At 36.9% G+C, this 17,512-nt stretch overlaps 1 pseudogene; it reads right to left on the bottom strand.

Annotated features, from left to right (window-relative positions):
* Positions 1 to 442: 442 nt before the first annotated feature.
* Positions 443 to 6,347, bottom strand: LOC114031747 (annotated as a pseudogene).
* Positions 6,348 to 17,512: the final 11,165 nt, after the last annotated feature.

The following is a 17,512-nucleotide window of genomic DNA, read 5'->3' on the forward strand; positions in this document are numbered from 1 at the left end:
AGAGAGCACTGCCATGTACTGTTTCCACGCTCTGCCCCTCTCCACTGCCAGCCTCAGCTGGCAGAAGCCTGAGGAATCAGAAGCATTGAGCCCTTACCAGCTGCTATCAAGTGTCTGAGGAGAGAAGGGGTATCTGAGTGACTCATCTATGACCCAGGAACTTAGGGGCATTGGATTGGGGCCTACTGGATTCCAATTCACTTTAGGGCTGAATGTCTAGGTCAAGAAGAGGAAGAACATCAGGGGGATTTTGGAGGTTGGCTCTGAGTAGAGTTAAAAAACAGGTACATTATCCAGCATCTCCTTCTGAAGCCCACTCTTCTTGGATGACCTTTCTCCCACTTACTGGAGGTTGCTACTCACACCTTTAGCCTTGGCTTTGCCCTTGCCCTGCTTGGGCTTGGATTTATCTTCCTCATGGTCATCCACCCAGACCTCATCCTCATCCTGGAACTCCAAGGTTTGCTTCCTTGGTTGGTAACCTGAGACCCGTCCAGGTGAACATCATTAAAGCTGCTAGGATGTTTGTGCACATCAGGGCCCTCGAGCTGCTTCCAGCCTGAGAAATTAGTCCTTCCTTCTGTGTCTGGTTTGGTGGATGAGAAGCAGAGCGGGAGACCTTCAAGAAAGTGGGCCTGGCGTTTTTTTTCTGCCAATGCAGAGAAGGATAGGAATACCACTGGCCTGGTGCCAGTCTCAGACCACAGTGTTGCTTTTCAATACAGATGTAACTGTTGCTCTGGGTCACTCCAGTCTGAGAGTCCAGGAAGGGCAGGCATTATGGCACTTGGCCACATAGACAGGCATTGTAACTGTGACACTCCTTGATGGCATCTTTATAGCTCTGTTTGCTAAGGAATGCCACCATCCCTACTACTAAGTGTCTCCATGTATCCTCTCACTCAGAGTCTCAAGATCTTAATTTTTTTCAAAGTTATTTATCTTTACTGTGTTGTTGACATTGTATAAATTATTCTCCTTGTTCTGTCCACTTCATGCTGCAGTGGTTCATTATAAGTTTTCCCTTTGGATCTCTTACCATCATAATTTCTTACAGTACAATAATATTCTATCACATATATATACCATAATTTGTTCAGCCCTTTCTCAATTTATAGGACCCCCTCAGATTCTTGTTCTTTGTCACCTCAAAAAGAGCTATAAATATTTTTGTACATTGTTAGAGTTTGTTGTGCTTAGGACTAAGCCCTCCCTTAAACTACTTCCCTCTAATTCCCCCTTCTCCCCTTTCCATTCTATTTCCCATTGAGTGAAATGTCTTTCTATATCCAACTGTTTACATGTATGTATTTGTGTATGTGTGTGTATTCTTCCCTTCTATAACCAGTTCAGATGAGAGTGACTTTCAAGTGGCAGCTGCTCCTCTCTGCTCCCCACTCATGTTTGTATAGATATGTGCGTGTGTACCCTGATTACGTGATAATCATCCCACCCAGTATATTCCTCTTCTCCTCCCTTTCCATTCTTCTTTTAAGATCATCAAGACATAACAGAACCACTCCCAGACCTTTCTAATTAGATTTCTTATATGACTCCTATTAATAGGGTTCAGAGGGGACACATGTTATCTTTCCGCATTTGAATGTGGGCAATTTATTCGTGTTTAGTCCCTCATGAATGTTTATTTGTATTCAACTTTTAATGTTTCTCTTAACTCCTATTTGAATTTCAAAGTTTTTACACAGCTCTGGTCTTTTTGTCAGGAATGCTTGGAAGTCCTCTATTTCATTAAAGATCCATTTTTTTCACCTGCAGGATTATACTCAGTTTTTCTGGGTAAGTTATTCTTGACTGTAAGTCGATTCCCTTTGCCCTCTGAAATATCAAATTTCAAGCTTCTGCTCCTTTATAGAGGTGGGTGATAAATAGTGTGTGATCTTGACTGTGGCTCCTCAGCACTTGAATTCTTTCTTTCTGGATATTTGTAGTATTTTTTCTTTGACATGGAAGCTCTGGATTTTGGCTATAATGTTCCTGAGAGTTCTCCTTTTGGGATTTCTTTAGAAGGTGGGCAGTGGATTCTATTTTCTCTTTTCTCCCTGTGTCCAAGAGATCTGAGCAATTTTCTTTTAAGATTTCTTGGAATATGATATCTAGGCTCTTTTCTTTTGGTCATGGTATTCAGGTAGTCCCATGGTTCTTAATTTTTTTCTCCTTAGTCTATTTTCTAGGTCAGATGTTTTTGTGATGACATAGCTTATATATTCTTCTATTTGTTCAGTTTTTTGACTTTGTTTTAATATTTCTTGTCTCACAGAATCATTGCCTTCTACCCAAACATTATAGATTTCAGGGAATTTGCTGGAAAGCTGTTTATTTCCTTTCTCATTCTGTCTTCCATACCTTCACTTCTTTTCCAGTTTTTCTTCTGGCACACTAATTTCATCTATAAAAACATTTTAAAATTCTTTCTTTAGCATTTGATTTATTTATTCCAGGAATTCTAGTTAAATTTGTGCCAAAGCTGTGTTTTCCTTTGAGGCTTGCTTGTAGATTTTTGGAGTCATTCTCTTCTGGATTTGTCTCGAGACCAGTTACCATAGTAGTTTTATATGGTGAGATTCTTTTTTCTTGTTGGTTGTTTGCTCATTCTTCCAGACTTCTTGCTGACTCTGAAAATGATGTTAAGGTCAACCTCTGCACTCTTCTGGAGGGAAAGTCTGGGCTAATCCTTTCATTGCTTTCTTAGAATATTGAGTGCTGTGTTATTCTAGGATCTCAGAAGCAGTTCTGGCTGGAGATATGCAAACTTTCAGTGGTCTCCAAGTGTTCTGATCCAAGGCAGGGTCTTATTGCTCAGACCCAGAGCCAGAAGAGGAATTTGCAGAGATTAGACCAGGGGGCCAGCAACGATGTGTGTAATGAATATGAAACATTACTAAGTTCTGGGGATATGAAAAAAGCCAAAAAAACACAATCCCTGCCCTCACAGAATTCACATTCTAATGGGTGGAGACAGCAAACAATTCGCTGTATATAGAATTCATAATCTCAGAGGAAAGGAATAGAGGACGTAAGTGGGGTCTGAGCTGAGTCTTAGAGAAACCAGGGAAACCAAGAGGTGGAGGTGAGGAGGACATGAGGGACAGCCACTGAAAAGGCCCAGTGAATGTTAATAGACTATAACATGTTACCAACAAAAATTCCTGCTTTTTCTACTAATTAACTGTGTCAGCTTGGGCAAGTCACTTGTTTATTCTGTGGCCCCATTCTGTGGGCCTTGATTTCTTCTTCTCTGAGATATAAATTGAATGGGAAGAATGATGTAAAGGATATTATCAGAGAGATATATGACCAAACAAAGGACATGGGATGGTCATATAGCAAGATAGAGGGATGGACAATATTAATGTTCCATTGCAGTCGATGGTGAAGACCTAGAGTTCTGATTGGTTCTCTAGTTGGTTCTGGTACATTTCCTTATGTTCTGGTTGGTCTTCTCCTTCATCAATGCTTTATGTGACTGCTTCCTACCTTGCAATTGTAGTTATCACTGATATATGGATTTTTGTCTCTATAAGTAAGGCTAAGTGATAGACCATGCCTTTGGGGTAGGATCAAATCTATTTATTGCTTATTACATATTGAAGCTATCAGTGCAAACTCTATTTGTGGAGAATCCCTTCCTAATTCCTTTCCTAAAAAGCCATTTTAAAAATAGTGTATTATTATCTGTTGTACTTGTATTCTAAAAGTTAACAGTTTTCTTTGAACTGTGATCTTCCCTTTGTAAATTTTGCAAGTAACTTTACTGGATTTCAGCTCCTGTTCACTCTAAGAAAATGGAAATTTCTTCCAAGGTCATTCTTAAAATAATTGTTAGTAACTGCACTGGGCAGGCTGTCCATCCAAGGTTATTGAATATGTGTCATCCTTAGGGAAATTATGAGCACCTGACTATTACATGCCTCCTATCCCGATAATAGTCACTTTTGTCTAAGTTCACTGAGGGTATTGAATGTATATCAAAGCCAAGTTGGCCAAAAGACCTACCATAAATTCAAAAAAACTGTCCAAAATCATAGCCATGTATACGCTGGCCAATTAACCATCCCTAAAACTTCAAGGCTAGATTTAGTTGAGAATTCACTAAGTAATGCCTGAAGCAAGGATTTTTCTCCATATAAGCAAAAGTAAATCACTCTCAAATCACACTCTTTTTCCAGAGATCAAGGTTTCTGAAGGTTCACTGCTTTTTTATTTTTCCTCAAAGCTGGATCTAACAAGAAAGTATCTTTCTTCATTATTTTGGGATATGGATGGCTGGGTTATGTCCTTTAACAAATTCCATTTGGATTGGTAAGAGATGCACTGGATCTTGCTTTCATTTTTTTTTGTGTGTGTCTTGACACAAAATTTTTTTACTTATTTTAAATAAGTTTTAAGCGGTTTCAGATTGCAGAGCGGGGGGGGGAGGGTGTCAAGACACTGCTCTCCAGTTCCATTTTCTGTTTTCAACTGTTTTAGTATTAGGTTTTTCTCATGCCCTTTTAAGGGATCCTCCAGGAACACTATTTTCCTGTTCTTCATCACTATCATATTTTGTTTCCTTGCCCTAGAATTGTTTGTTGATATTCAGTCGTTTTCAGACATGTCCAATTACCCATGACCACATTTGGGGTTTTTTTGGGAAAGATAATGGAGTGGTTTGCCATTTCCTTTTCTGGCTCATTTTGTGGATTAGGAAACTAAAGCAAACAGGGTTAAGTGATTTGCCCAGAATCACACAGCTAGTAAGTGTCCGAGGCCAGGTTTGAACTCAGGAAGATGAGTCTTCCTGACTTCAGGCCTGGAGCTCTATCTACTGTGCCATCTAGCTGCCCATGAATTGTATTTTTCTTTTAATGGGTGTACCCTTATCACCTCTTCCTTTTTCTTTAAAAACTTGACCTTTTGAATTCAACTTATTTAGGGATTCCTGTGAATCCTCAATGATTTTTTTCAAAGCTTCTTTCTTTGTCTGTTCTTCTAACAATCCCCATGTTATGTCTATGGTTCTTACTTTTGTTCCATTATTTGCTGCATTAGCTTGGTCCAGTGCTTCTTTTGCCTTTTCTTTAAGTAGGATTATTCCCTCTTCTGCTCTTCTGATGAAGTCTATCCATTTTATTTCTCCATGATTAGAGAAAAGTGTACAAAAATCTTTTTTATAGGTTTGATCATCTAAATAACCAGAAATTTTTAGTAAGCATCCAATCTTTTCATCCAGGGATTTCAATTCAGCATCTCTTGCTTTTTGCTCTTGATTAGCATTTGCTTCATCTTTTACTTTTTTTTTTTTGCTTCTTGCCTTTCTTTTCTTTTTTTTTTCTTTTTGCATAATTATCTTTCTTGAAGAGTATCAGCAGCTCTATATCTTTGTATTTTTTCCAGGGGTTTTTATAAACTTCTTGGCAGATTCAACACTTATCAAATAGCAAATATTGATCCCTTAAATGTTTTATGTAACATTCTCATTTGAATATTTTGTATTTGACCTTTACCTTGTAACCATTCTTTTACGTCATCAAGCGTTGCATCTGTTGGAAAACCTTTAGCACTGATTGATCTATTTTTTTTTTTACTTCATTTTTATACTCCTCTGTTACTTCAGGGAGGGGTTTACTTGGAGATCTTCTGATTTTAGTTTTATCCCCACTAACTTCCATGAACTCTGTCTTTGATTTCTTTAGAATACTTCTTGTCACATCACACTCTTTGTCAGTTTGCTTAATCTGTTGAATTTGATCATCTATTTTGATCTGTTCCTTTAAAAATTTTGTCTCATGGGAGGTTAGAATCATCAAAATAGTATTCTTTTTGTTGGCAAATTCTGAAGTCCAGATCAATCATTTTTTCACTGTCACCCTTCCTAGCAATTGTGGGAAACTTGGAACATCATATCCATGGTTGGGAGCATAGGGGCCCCAACTACCTGGCCCCTTATTCCCACCTAGGGACTCTGATGCCCACAGATTTGCGGATCCCACCACCAGTCTTTCAGCTTCTTCCTAGGCCACAGCTGGAGAGAAGCTGGGATCGAGGGACCCAGGAAGAAGAGAGAGATCCATAGGTGAGGAGGAAAGGGGAGCTGGGCAGGCTCTTTCTGCAAGAACTCATTTTAGAAAGTTCTCTTCCCAAGGAGTAGCCAGAAGCTGCAGCACCAGGGCCCTGAAAGTGAGGAGCCCTGTGGTTCCAGTCTAGAATCTTGCATAGTGCTTCAGAGAAACATAACCAATGACCATTATATTAGCTGGTGATTTTAATGAGTTAATTTTTAAATGAACAGAGAGCTGGTGAAAACCTGTATACCTGAAGGTTAGAGAAGTTATTACTGGGGATACCATTGTTCATTTAAAGAAAATCAATTTATCAAAATCCAGTCTTCTGAAGTAGATAAATTAAAAGGTGATTATTTTACATTATAAAAGTATTCATTAGAGATCCTTAAAATAGGGGTTACATTTAAGTTTTATTTATAGAGCATTTGACAGAGAGAACTATCATTAGATTACATTAGAGCTATTATTAGGAGCTACGATCAGTGATAGACCAATCAATCAGAAATTAAGATAAACATTTTGTAAATGAGAGTGTAAAAATTGGAAATTAAATAGAATAAGTTTAAATATATAGATTTATGTTTTATTGCATCAGTGGAAAGAAGAGGACAGATGCAAGAGACATTGAAGAGGTAAAAGAAACAAGACTTGCTGGCTGATTGGCTTGGGGAGGGGGCTAAGAATGACTCCAGGATTACAAAATTGAGAGATTGAGAGAAAGGAAAGGGGAGTTTTAAAGGGTGGGCATGCTTAGCACAGTTCTTGACACATAGTAGGTGTTTAATAAATTCTAGTTGACTGTTGACTGAAATGTTGAGTTTGAGATGCTTATGGAATAACCAAGAGAACAATAGTGGAATAGTTGATAAAGTGGGAATTCAGGGGCAATTATGACTAGATGTATCAAGATAAGGAAACAATCCAGTTTTGTGGAGTGTAGCTAACTCATAATATGCTTAGATAACCTTATGTTAAAGTTCTAGAAATATAATATTAGGTACCTTTATTTTTCTTTAAACAACACTCTTTCCAGTTCACTACCTCTGTATCCCATTCTACTAAGAAGTGCTGTAATCAGCTAATAATGCTGTAAGCTGGCAACTAATTTCTACCTCTAGATGCATATATTTCAAATGCTAATGAATGGCTCAGTTTTCCATATCCTTTCCACAGCATCTGCCACACCATATAATGTAATAAAACATTTCACTGGGGAACATTATATCCATGATGGACTTAATCTCAAATGCTAAACTAAACTGCATGGTATCCAAACACCATTAACCTTGAATAGCACAATGACCTATGCTTATGGAATTGAGTTTTTACTTCTACTTTTTCAGTATTATGTAGAGTTATATAGATCCACTTCATCTCTTCTTGGCAATATTTCTTGAAATAAAGCAAAACGTAAAGAAATTCCTTCTTCTTTACTGCCTGAATTCTGATCGGTGAATAATAAGCAAGAGAATAGTAAGGGGATTTTTTTTTTTTGGTGACATTTATATATGTTTTCAGGAGCAACATAAAGGATTTAATGAGATACTGACAGGAAGGAGGTGCAAAGTCAGGAGTCAAGGAAGCTATAGCACCACTCTTTTGAATATAAATCAGGAAATAGTGGGGATTAGAATCAGGAATGTAATTGGAGAAAAAGTAAGGAGAATGGGAAGAGACAATGCTGCAGTATTTCAGAAAAAAGAAGAAAATAATGCAAATAGATTTAAACAGGGCTTAATTTTTCTAAAGTATTCTTCCTGGGTACCAGTTCATAGTGTTAGAACTCAAATCCTAAGAAATCGAGCAATTGAACAATGTTTAATAAAAACTCTCTGTAAACCTGATTATCTTTTAAAAGACTACCTCTATGGTATTTTGCACGCAGAATATTATTTATGGAGATTAGTCAGCAATGCAAGAGAAGCAACTTGGAACATTGGAAAGAGTTTTGAATTTGGAATCAAAGGACCTTGGTTCAAATTTCCTTCTGCCCCTTATTATCTGTAGTATGTAACTTTGGACAAATCATTTAATCTCTTTGGTTCTCTATTTGTTCATCTGTAAAAAAGAAAGAGTTGGACTAGATGACATTTAAGATTCCTTCAGATTCTAAATCCTATGATTCCCTAACCCATAAAGAAACTCCCCCCACCAAAAGATATTCAGAAAGGAGATAAAAATATTTTGAAAGTCATAAAGAAGAGAGAGCGCTGGTCTTGGAATCAGGAAGATCTGGTTTCAGTTCCCTTTTCAGAAATTTACTAGCTGGGTGACCATGGGCAAGATTTTAAACTTTTATAAGTCTCAGTTTCCTTATTAGTAAAAAGGGGGATTTTCTATATCAGATTACATGTGGGGCAGGAGGTGGGGAAGGAGGGGGAGAAAAATGTAAAATTCAAAAGCTTATGGAAGTGATTGTTGATAAATCAAAATAAATTAATAAAAAGGGGGATTTTAAGAACTGTGTTATCTATCTCATAGAGTTGTTATGAGTGTCAAGATGCCAAACAACATTTACCCTCCTTCTATAGAAGGGAAGACCATGGGAAAACCACTGACTCTGGGCAAATCACTTAATCCTTTTTGTCTCAGTTCCTCATTTGTAAAATGAACTGGAGAGGGAAATGGTAAAGTATCCCAATGTCTTTGCCAAGAAAACCCCAAATGGAGTGATGGAGAGTTTGACAGGACTGAAACAATTCAATGACAACAAAGGAGAAAGGAAGACTTAAGGACCAGAATGATGTCATTTTTTTCATCTTTGTATCCCCAGAAGCTAGACATTGTATAAAGGAGATGTGTAAAAATATTTGTAGTCTTGTTGCTCAAATTGAATAGCAGTTGCTTTCTCTTGACACTCTTGTCCATTTTACAATTGCAACCATTTTCCTCTTGTTAATTAGAATCAGACCAAGAATAGCAGTTCCCTTCATTTCTTCCTTCACCTTCCGGAGTATAAAATTATCAGCAAGCCAAGATAACAATTTCTTAGTTACTGCTTTTAGCAGAGAAAAATAAAAACACCCAGCAGATGTCCTTATTGGTGAAATTTCCTCATCACTACTCTATCTTGTGTCATTTCAAGCTTTATCATCTGCTTCTAGAAGTCATCATCCATCTTCTTCCTTCTTGCCAGGCAATCTGAAATACGCTCCCTCTACAATATTACTTAGGTTTTCCCCTTTGTTCCCATTCCAATGTTCTCTATGTTTCTTTTCTTTTCTGGTTCATGAATTTCCACCCTGGAATATATCTTCTTGATATGCCATGCTACTTTATCACCTCTTCATCTAAACATCTCCTGATTAGAAAGTGAATAATATAGACATTTGCATTCCTATATTTCAGTTATTTGTCACACACCATTAAGTCTCAGTGATAGTGGACATAAAATTTACTGCATTAATATCTCCAGTTCACTTTCATTAGTGCCCATGCTATGCACATTTGTATATAGACACCTGAAGCTCTAAGTGCTGCCCCTTGTCCTAGATATTATTTCCTTTGGATTTCTGGGTGTCTTCATTGCCTTTCTTCTCCTTGTATTAGACCTTTTGCTCTCTAGCTTAATAATTGTATATGAGCAGTTGGGGGTAGGGAGGGGGAAGCAGTTCCATTTTCAATTTAAAGTTGTCAAGAATAGTTTTGCAAGATACCTGGAAAATGCATTTTTTACCAGCCCTAATTTATTGTACAATTATTCCTTGGCCAATAATCCAAATTTTTTTTTATTTTAACCCATGACCTATAAAATCCAAATGGTGTTTTAAAACACCATCCCTTTAACCTAGTCCTTAATTTGATATATTAACTTTCAGTTGGCAGCAGGGATGAAAATGTCAACTATAATCCCTTTAAATATTTTTGAAGATTCTTCTAGCAGCAGCATCTATCTCCCCCACAAGAATTCTCAGAATTAGGTGGACAAGTTTAATAAAGTTTGGGTGCCTCTGTCATATTTTGACATCTCCAGGAAAATAAGATACCTTTTAATTTTCACACTAGATCACATGGCTGCATTGGAATCCCTCAACAGGTAGCCAGCAATTTCCAGGATTTGTCTTTCCTTCCTATGGTCTATACTAGATATTTGCTCTTCTGGAGAGTATCCTCATGATCATTCTGCAAACTGTGGGAATCTGCTTCCTCATTTCTGCTGTCGAAAGATCCTCAAATCTCTTACACAATCCCAGTGGTCTTTTTTTTTCTTTTCCTCATTTTCTGTGTCACCTTCCACTCTCTACCATCTCCCACAGGATTAGATTCTAGCCTGCCTCCCCATACTCTTTTTCTCTGTTTTTGTCTTGAAGTGTTCTTATATTATTTCTAAAAACACTTCATTATTTCAAATAAACTGGAGAATATAGATCCATTTCTCAAGCCTTTTAACCTTTACTTCTAGTAGGGAAATAAATTGTGTACACAATTAGTTCTTAATGGGTCATGGCCTCACATACCTGGAATGTATCCTCCCCTCTGCTTCCCTAGATTTCTCAGTTTAAATCCTACCTTCCTGCCCAAAGAGTTATCAAACCGCCTATACCTTTTGACCCAGCAATACCACTACTAGGTCTGTTTCCCAAAATGATTAGGGAAAAAATAAAAGAACCCACATGTTCTAAAATATTTATAACAGCTCTCTATGTGATGGCAAAGAACTGGAAATTGAGAGGGTGCCCATAAGTTGGGGAAGGGCTGAACAAGCTGTGGTATATGATTGTGATAGAATACGGCTGAGCGTAAGAAGTGATGAACTTGATGATCTTAGAAAAACATGAAACACACAGTAAGCATAAATTCTTGTTGGTTGATTGTTAGAGACATAGATTGGGAAAATTACCTGTTTGACAAGTAAGGGAGGGCAGGGGCTCTTACTCAACACTTTTTATGATGGACTTTTTGGCTTTATCTTCTCTAATCTGATATTTCTTCAGGTGCAGCTGATTTGTCATAGAAGGATCTGTGAAATCTGTAGTTATATAAATATATGGCTTATATATCTATAGTTATATATACAGTTATATAGTCTCAAAAATCTAGGATTCAACTTTTCTGATAGTTTCTATCACTTTTCAGAGTGACAGTCACTCAGTCAACTAGCATTTATTGAGTTTACTTTGTGTCAAGTATTGTGCTAAGCACTAGGAATATAAAACACAGGTAGAAAGTCAGTTTCTGTCCTCAAGGACGGAGGAAGGACAACACATAAAAGGAAACTGAATTGGAGGGAGAGAGATACAATGTGCCTGGAGATCCCATACTGTATAAAGGAGGTGAGGGGATTGGTAGAAGAAATCTGGAGTGCAGCCTGGAGAGAAATGAAACTGTGAATGAAACTGAATAAAATAGAGTTATTTTATTTTAGTCTAATAAAATGAGATAAATTCTTTTGTTAGTCCATTATTGAAATTTCAGAAGGATTATACTTCAAGTGATAGGATATAATGATAATAATAATTCATAGCAATGTGGGATTTCATCATTTAAAAAGTGATTACCTCATGCAACAACCTTGGAAGATAAGTAATATAAGTATTACTAACCTCATTTTACAGATGAAAAAACTTATGATAAAGCAGATTGACTCTTAAATTAATAAGATCACATGACTAATAAATGGCAAGTCAGGACTTGGAGCCAGGCCTTTTGACTCCAAATCCTGGGCTCTTTCCAATAGACCATATTACTTATCCAATATTCATTCGTTCAACAAATATTTACTGAATGTCAAGTTTAGAGAAAGTACCTTGCAGTGGCCTATGGAAAATATCAGGTTGAAGAAGCATTCTTACCTAAAAGGTTTATAGTTTAATAGCTTGTTTGTGTACTTGTCGGAGGTGGGACTTCTAGTGACTATTTATATCTTCTATGACGATTTCAATAAGGATGAGATATTTTAATGCACTGCTGGTACAGCTGTGAAATGGTTCAACCATTCTGGAGCACAAATAGAATTATGAAAGGAAATTACTAAACTTTTCATATTCTTCCACCCAGAGGTCTTGCTATTAAGTTTAGACTTCCAAAGATGTCAGTAAGATATTCATAGGTATAAAATATTCATAACAATATTATTTAGATGATTACTCAACCTGTGATTTAATTGGTATAGACAATTCCCATATGAGGGTACTCCCACTACCACTGTAGGTTGACTTCTTCTCTGCAATTGAGTCTTAAGAGAGTTGTCTAGAATACTGAGCCATTAAGTGACTTGCCCATAGCCAGTATATATCAGAAGTGGGACTTTAGACTTGGCCTTCCTGTCTTTCAGGACAGCTCTTTAACCACAACGGCATGATGCTTCTCATTATTTATGCTAACAACAACAACAAAAGAAAACCACTGGATGAGGTTAACAATTAGGAAAAAAATGAACAAACTGTGGTTTAAGAATGTTACTGAATCTCATTGTTCTGTAATAAATGACAAATAAGAATTAGAGAACTATGAGAAGACTTGAAGTGATATAGAGTGAATAAGGCAGAACCAAAAGAATATAGTATATAATAACTATAATTAAAAAGACAACACAAAAGTACAACAGAATATAAGTCAAATTCAATGAGCAATGCTGATACCACACTATCGAAGTTAGAGCTCACATCCTTTCTTTCTGTTAACAAGAGGTAAACAACAAATCAATTGTTAACAGACAAAAGTAGAAAATGGTATGTGCTGCATTCATGATCATATGATTTATCAGTTTTTGGTAAATTGTTTTCAAGGAATATACTTTGCTAGTGGTTTGAGTATTCTCTGGGAAGTGTTTTAGATCAAACGAAATCTATTAGTAGAAAAAAAAATTTAAACGAGTGAGGCTGACATAGAGCTTAAAAGTAGATAGCTACTTCTCCCCTACCTGTTCACACCTCCACAAGCCTATTAACCTGGGAAATACCAGAATGTTTTTGGTATATGTGGACTCTGACAATAAAGCTCATGCTGGAAGAACCATTTAATGGTAAATCAGAATAACTGGCATGTCATAACTAACTCCATCCTCTCCATTCTATCCCACAAGGAAAATGATTTTTTTCAGAAGTCGATAAGCCCTCACTTAGACTTCATCAGAACAAGATTAAAAGCATTGCCAAGGAAACAGGCCACTGTCTCCTAACTAGCAACAATGAGGGCTAAATACAAGCAGGTCTTTGACTGCAGGTAGCTTCTCAGCAGGGTGGTCTGAGCTGGGAGATTGGATTGTGCCTCTTCAGAGGCTCAAATGACCTAGTCTCAGCAACTTTTATGGTTAGATTTGGATGAAAGGAAGCCCTTTTATTCTTTTAGAATGCTTAGCCCCTGGCAGAAGGTAATGTTTTCATGGGTCCTTGAAGGACATTTTTAATAGATTGTTTCTATTTTTAAAAATTCACAGCGAACAAGTACTTGACTCTTATTCAAGGATGCAGAATCTGGGACTCAGTATTTAGATTCAATCTTTACTGGGGAAATGATACTAGTGTTACTATGTTTCCTGACTCTAACAATGTAAATGATTTTACATATTTTTGGAGGGTTTTCTGACTATTTTTCAGAAAGCTCCATGGAAAATATCACTGGAGGAAAGCTTAGTTAGTGATTTCAAGACTCAGATGTGAAGTAGTCACCTAGTCTGGGTTAAGTGTTGACAAGGTTACAGATGATAACTTATTTCATTCTTCAAGAGGTGGAAGAACCAACAAGGAGAAATTCTAGCCTGGATTTGATTTTGTTTTATTTATTTTTTATTTTAAAATATTATTTTATTTTTCCCAATTATATGTCAAGACAAAATTTATCATTCATTTTTACAAGATTTTGAATTCCAAATTTTACTCCCTCCTTCCCTCCCCACTCTTCCTAAATGGTAAGGATTTCATATAGGTTATACATGTGCTATCATGTAAAACATATTTCCATATTAGTCACAGTTGTGAAAGAAGAAATAGATCCAAAGGAAAATAACCATGAAAAAGAATAAAGTAAGTGAAAAAAGTATACTTCAATTTGCATTCAAAGCCCACCAATTCTTTATCTGGACGTGGTTAGCATTTTCCTTCATGGATCCTTTGTACTTGTCTTGGAACATTGTGTTTCTGAGAAGAGCGGAATCATTCTGAGTTGATCATCACACAATGTTGCTGATACTGTGTACAATGTTTTTCTGGTTTTGCTCATTTTACTTTGCATCAGTTCGTACAAGTCTTTCCAGGTTTTTCTGAAATCTGTCTATTCATGCTTTCTTATTGCACAAAAGTATTCCGTTACATTCATATAGCATAGCTTGTTCAGCCATTCCACAATTGATGGGCATCCCCTCAATTTCCAACATTTTGCCAACAGAAAAGGGCTGCTATAAATATTTTTGCACATGTAGGTCCTTTTCCCTTTTTTTATGATCTCTTTGGGATACAGACCTAGAGTGGTATTGCTGGATCAAAGGCACAGTTTGGTTGCCCTTTGGGCATAGTTCCAAATTGCTCTTCAGAATGGTTGGATCAGTTCACAACTCCATTAACAGTGCATTTGAGTCTCAATTTTCCCACACGATCTCCAAAATTTATCATTTTCCTTTTTTGTCATATTAGACAATCTGATAGGTATGGTGATACCTCAGAGTTGTTGTAATTTGCATTTCTCTAATCAAAAGTGATTTAGGGTACTTCTTTTTTTATTTTTTTTATTTTTGACTAGGCAATGGGGTTAAATGACTTGCCCAGGGTCACACAGCTAGTAAGTGTCAAGTGTCTGAGGTCAGATTTGAACTCAGGTCCTCCTGACTCCAGGGTTGCTGCTTTATCTATTGCACCCCCTAGCTGCCCCCAGGGCACTTCTTCATATGCCTATAGATAGCTTTGATTTCTTCATCTGAAAACTGCCTGTTCATATCCTTTAACCATTTATCAGTTGGGAATGGCTTATATTTTTACAAGTTTGATTCAGTTGTCCATATATTTGAGAAATGGGACCTTTATCAGAGACACTGGCTATAAAAATTGTTTCCCAGCTTTCTGTTTTCCTTCTAATCTTGGTTGCATTGGTTTTATTTGTACAAAATCTTTTTATTTTAATATAATAAAAATTACCTATTTTACATTTAATAATGCCTATAACTCACTTAACTTCTCCTTTAAGAATTTGGATACTATACCACTTGGTGCATATATGTCTAGTATTGATATTACTTCATTGTCCATGGTACCTTTTAACAAGATGTAGTTTCCTTCCTCATCTTTTTTAATTAGGTCTATTTTTTGCTTTTGCTTTGTCTGAGATCAGAATTGCTACCCCTGCTTTTTTTTAGTTCAGCTGAAGCATAGTGGATTTTGCTCCAGTCCTTTACCTTTACTCTGTGTGTGTCTTTCTGCTTCAAGTGTGTTTCTTATAAACAACATATTGTAGGATTCTGGTTTTTGATCCACTCTACTATCTGCTTCCATTTTATGGGAGAGTTCATCCCATTCACATTCACAGTTATAATTATTAACTGTGTATTTCCCTTCATCCTATTTTTCCTCCTGTTTGTCTCCTCTCTCCTTTAACTCTTTCCCTCCTCAGTACTATTTTCCTTCTGTCTACTGCCTCCCTTGGCGGGTCCTCTTGTCTGTCAGTCCTTCTCTCTCCTCCCTCTCCCCCTCCCCCTCTAATTAATCTCTTCCTGTCCTGTTTTCCTGTCAGGTAAGATAGATTTCTATATTCAACTGATTATGTATATTTTTCCATCTTTGAGCCAATACTGATGAGAGTAAGGTTCAAGTGATGCCCATTGCCCACCCACCCATCTTTTCCCTCCACTGTAATAGGTTTTTCACACCTCTTCATGTGAACTAATTTACCCCATTCTACCTCTCCCTTCCTTCTGTTCATAGTGTACTCCTTTCTCATCCCTTAATTTTTTATGTCATTCCCTCAACTTCACCTTATACTTGTACCCTCTCTCTCTATGTATATTCCTTCTAGCTGCACTACGAGTGGTACAATTTTTAACAAATATCTTGTAGGGATGTAAACATTTCAGTTCCATTGAATCTCTTTTGTTTTCTTTTCCCTTTTCCCTTTTTTCAAGCTTCTCTTGGATCTTGATATTGGAGATCAAATATTTGATTCAATTCTGGTCTTCTTATGAAAGTTTAAATCCTATTTAATTTAATGACCATTTTCCCCCTTTGAAGTATTATGCTTAATTTTTCTGGATAGGTGATTCTTGGTTGTAGTTCTAGCTCCTTTGCCTCCTGGAATATCATGTTCCATGACCTCTGATCCTTTAATGTTGCAGTTGCTAAGTCCTGTGTAATCCTGATTGTGACTCCCTGATATTTGAATTGTTTCTTTCTGGCCACTGGCAATAATTTTTCCTTGACCTGATAGTTCTGTAATTTGGCTATAATGTTCCTTGGAGTTTTTATTTTGGGATCTATTTCAGAAGGTGATTGGTGGATTCTTTCAATGCCTACTTTGCCTTCTGGTTCCAAGATATCAGGGCAGTTTTCCTTGATAATTTCTTGAAAGATGCTGTCCAGGTCCTCCTTTTGATTATGGCTTTCAGGTAGTCCAATTATTCTGACATTGTCTCTCCTGGATCTGTTTCTAGGTCAGTTGTTTTTCCAATGAGGTATTTTACATTTTCTTCTATTATTTCATTCTTTTGAGTTTGTTTATTTGATTCTTGATGTCATTAGTGTCATAGAGTCATTAGCTTCCACTTGCTCAATTCTAGCTTTTAAGGAGTTGTTTTCCTCAGTTAGCTTTTGTATTTCCCTTTCCATTTGGCCAATTTTATTCTTTAAGAAGCTCAATTTTTCTTAATCTCTATCCACTTCATAGCACATTGTCTCTGATTCTCATAACTACCCTGTGAAGTAAGTACTATAGATATTATCATTACCTCTTTACAGATGAGGAAACTGAGGCAGAAAATGTTTAAGAAATGTATTAATGTCTCACACAGCTAGTAATGGTTAGAAATAGCATTTAAACCCAGATCTCTCTTGTGAGTTCAGATCTCTTATACCACACAATATCCAGCACAGCGTTAGGCTCTCAATAAAGATTTGTTCATCTTGTCTTCCAACATCTTGTCATATACACTCTGGGGACACCTTAGTTCAGTCCCTATCTCTTATCTTGATTATTGCTGCAGCCTTTTAGTTTGTTTCCCTGCCTTCAGTCTTTCTCCATTCCAATCCATCCTAAATACTGCTGCCAAAGTATTTTGCCTTAGTCTCACATCTGACCAGATCATTTCCCTACCTAATCAACTCCAGTGGCTCCCTATTGCCTCTAGGATAAAATACAAATTCTTCTCCTTAGCTTGTAAGGCCCTAGACAACCAGGTCCCCACCTTTCTTTCCAGCCTTATTGGACATTACTCACCCTCTCCTACTCTTTGATCCAGCCAAACTGGCCTTCTTGGTGTTCCTCATACAAGACACTCCATCTCCCATCTCTATAGCTTTGCACTGGCCACC

The sequence above is a fragment of the Vombatus ursinus genome, unplaced genomic scaffold (assembly GCF_900497805.2).
Source record: "Vombatus ursinus unplaced genomic scaffold, bare-nosed wombat genome assembly UNPS02015255.1, whole genome shotgun sequence".
NCBI classification, from domain to species: domain Eukaryota; kingdom Metazoa; phylum Chordata; class Mammalia; order Diprotodontia; family Vombatidae; genus Vombatus; species Vombatus ursinus.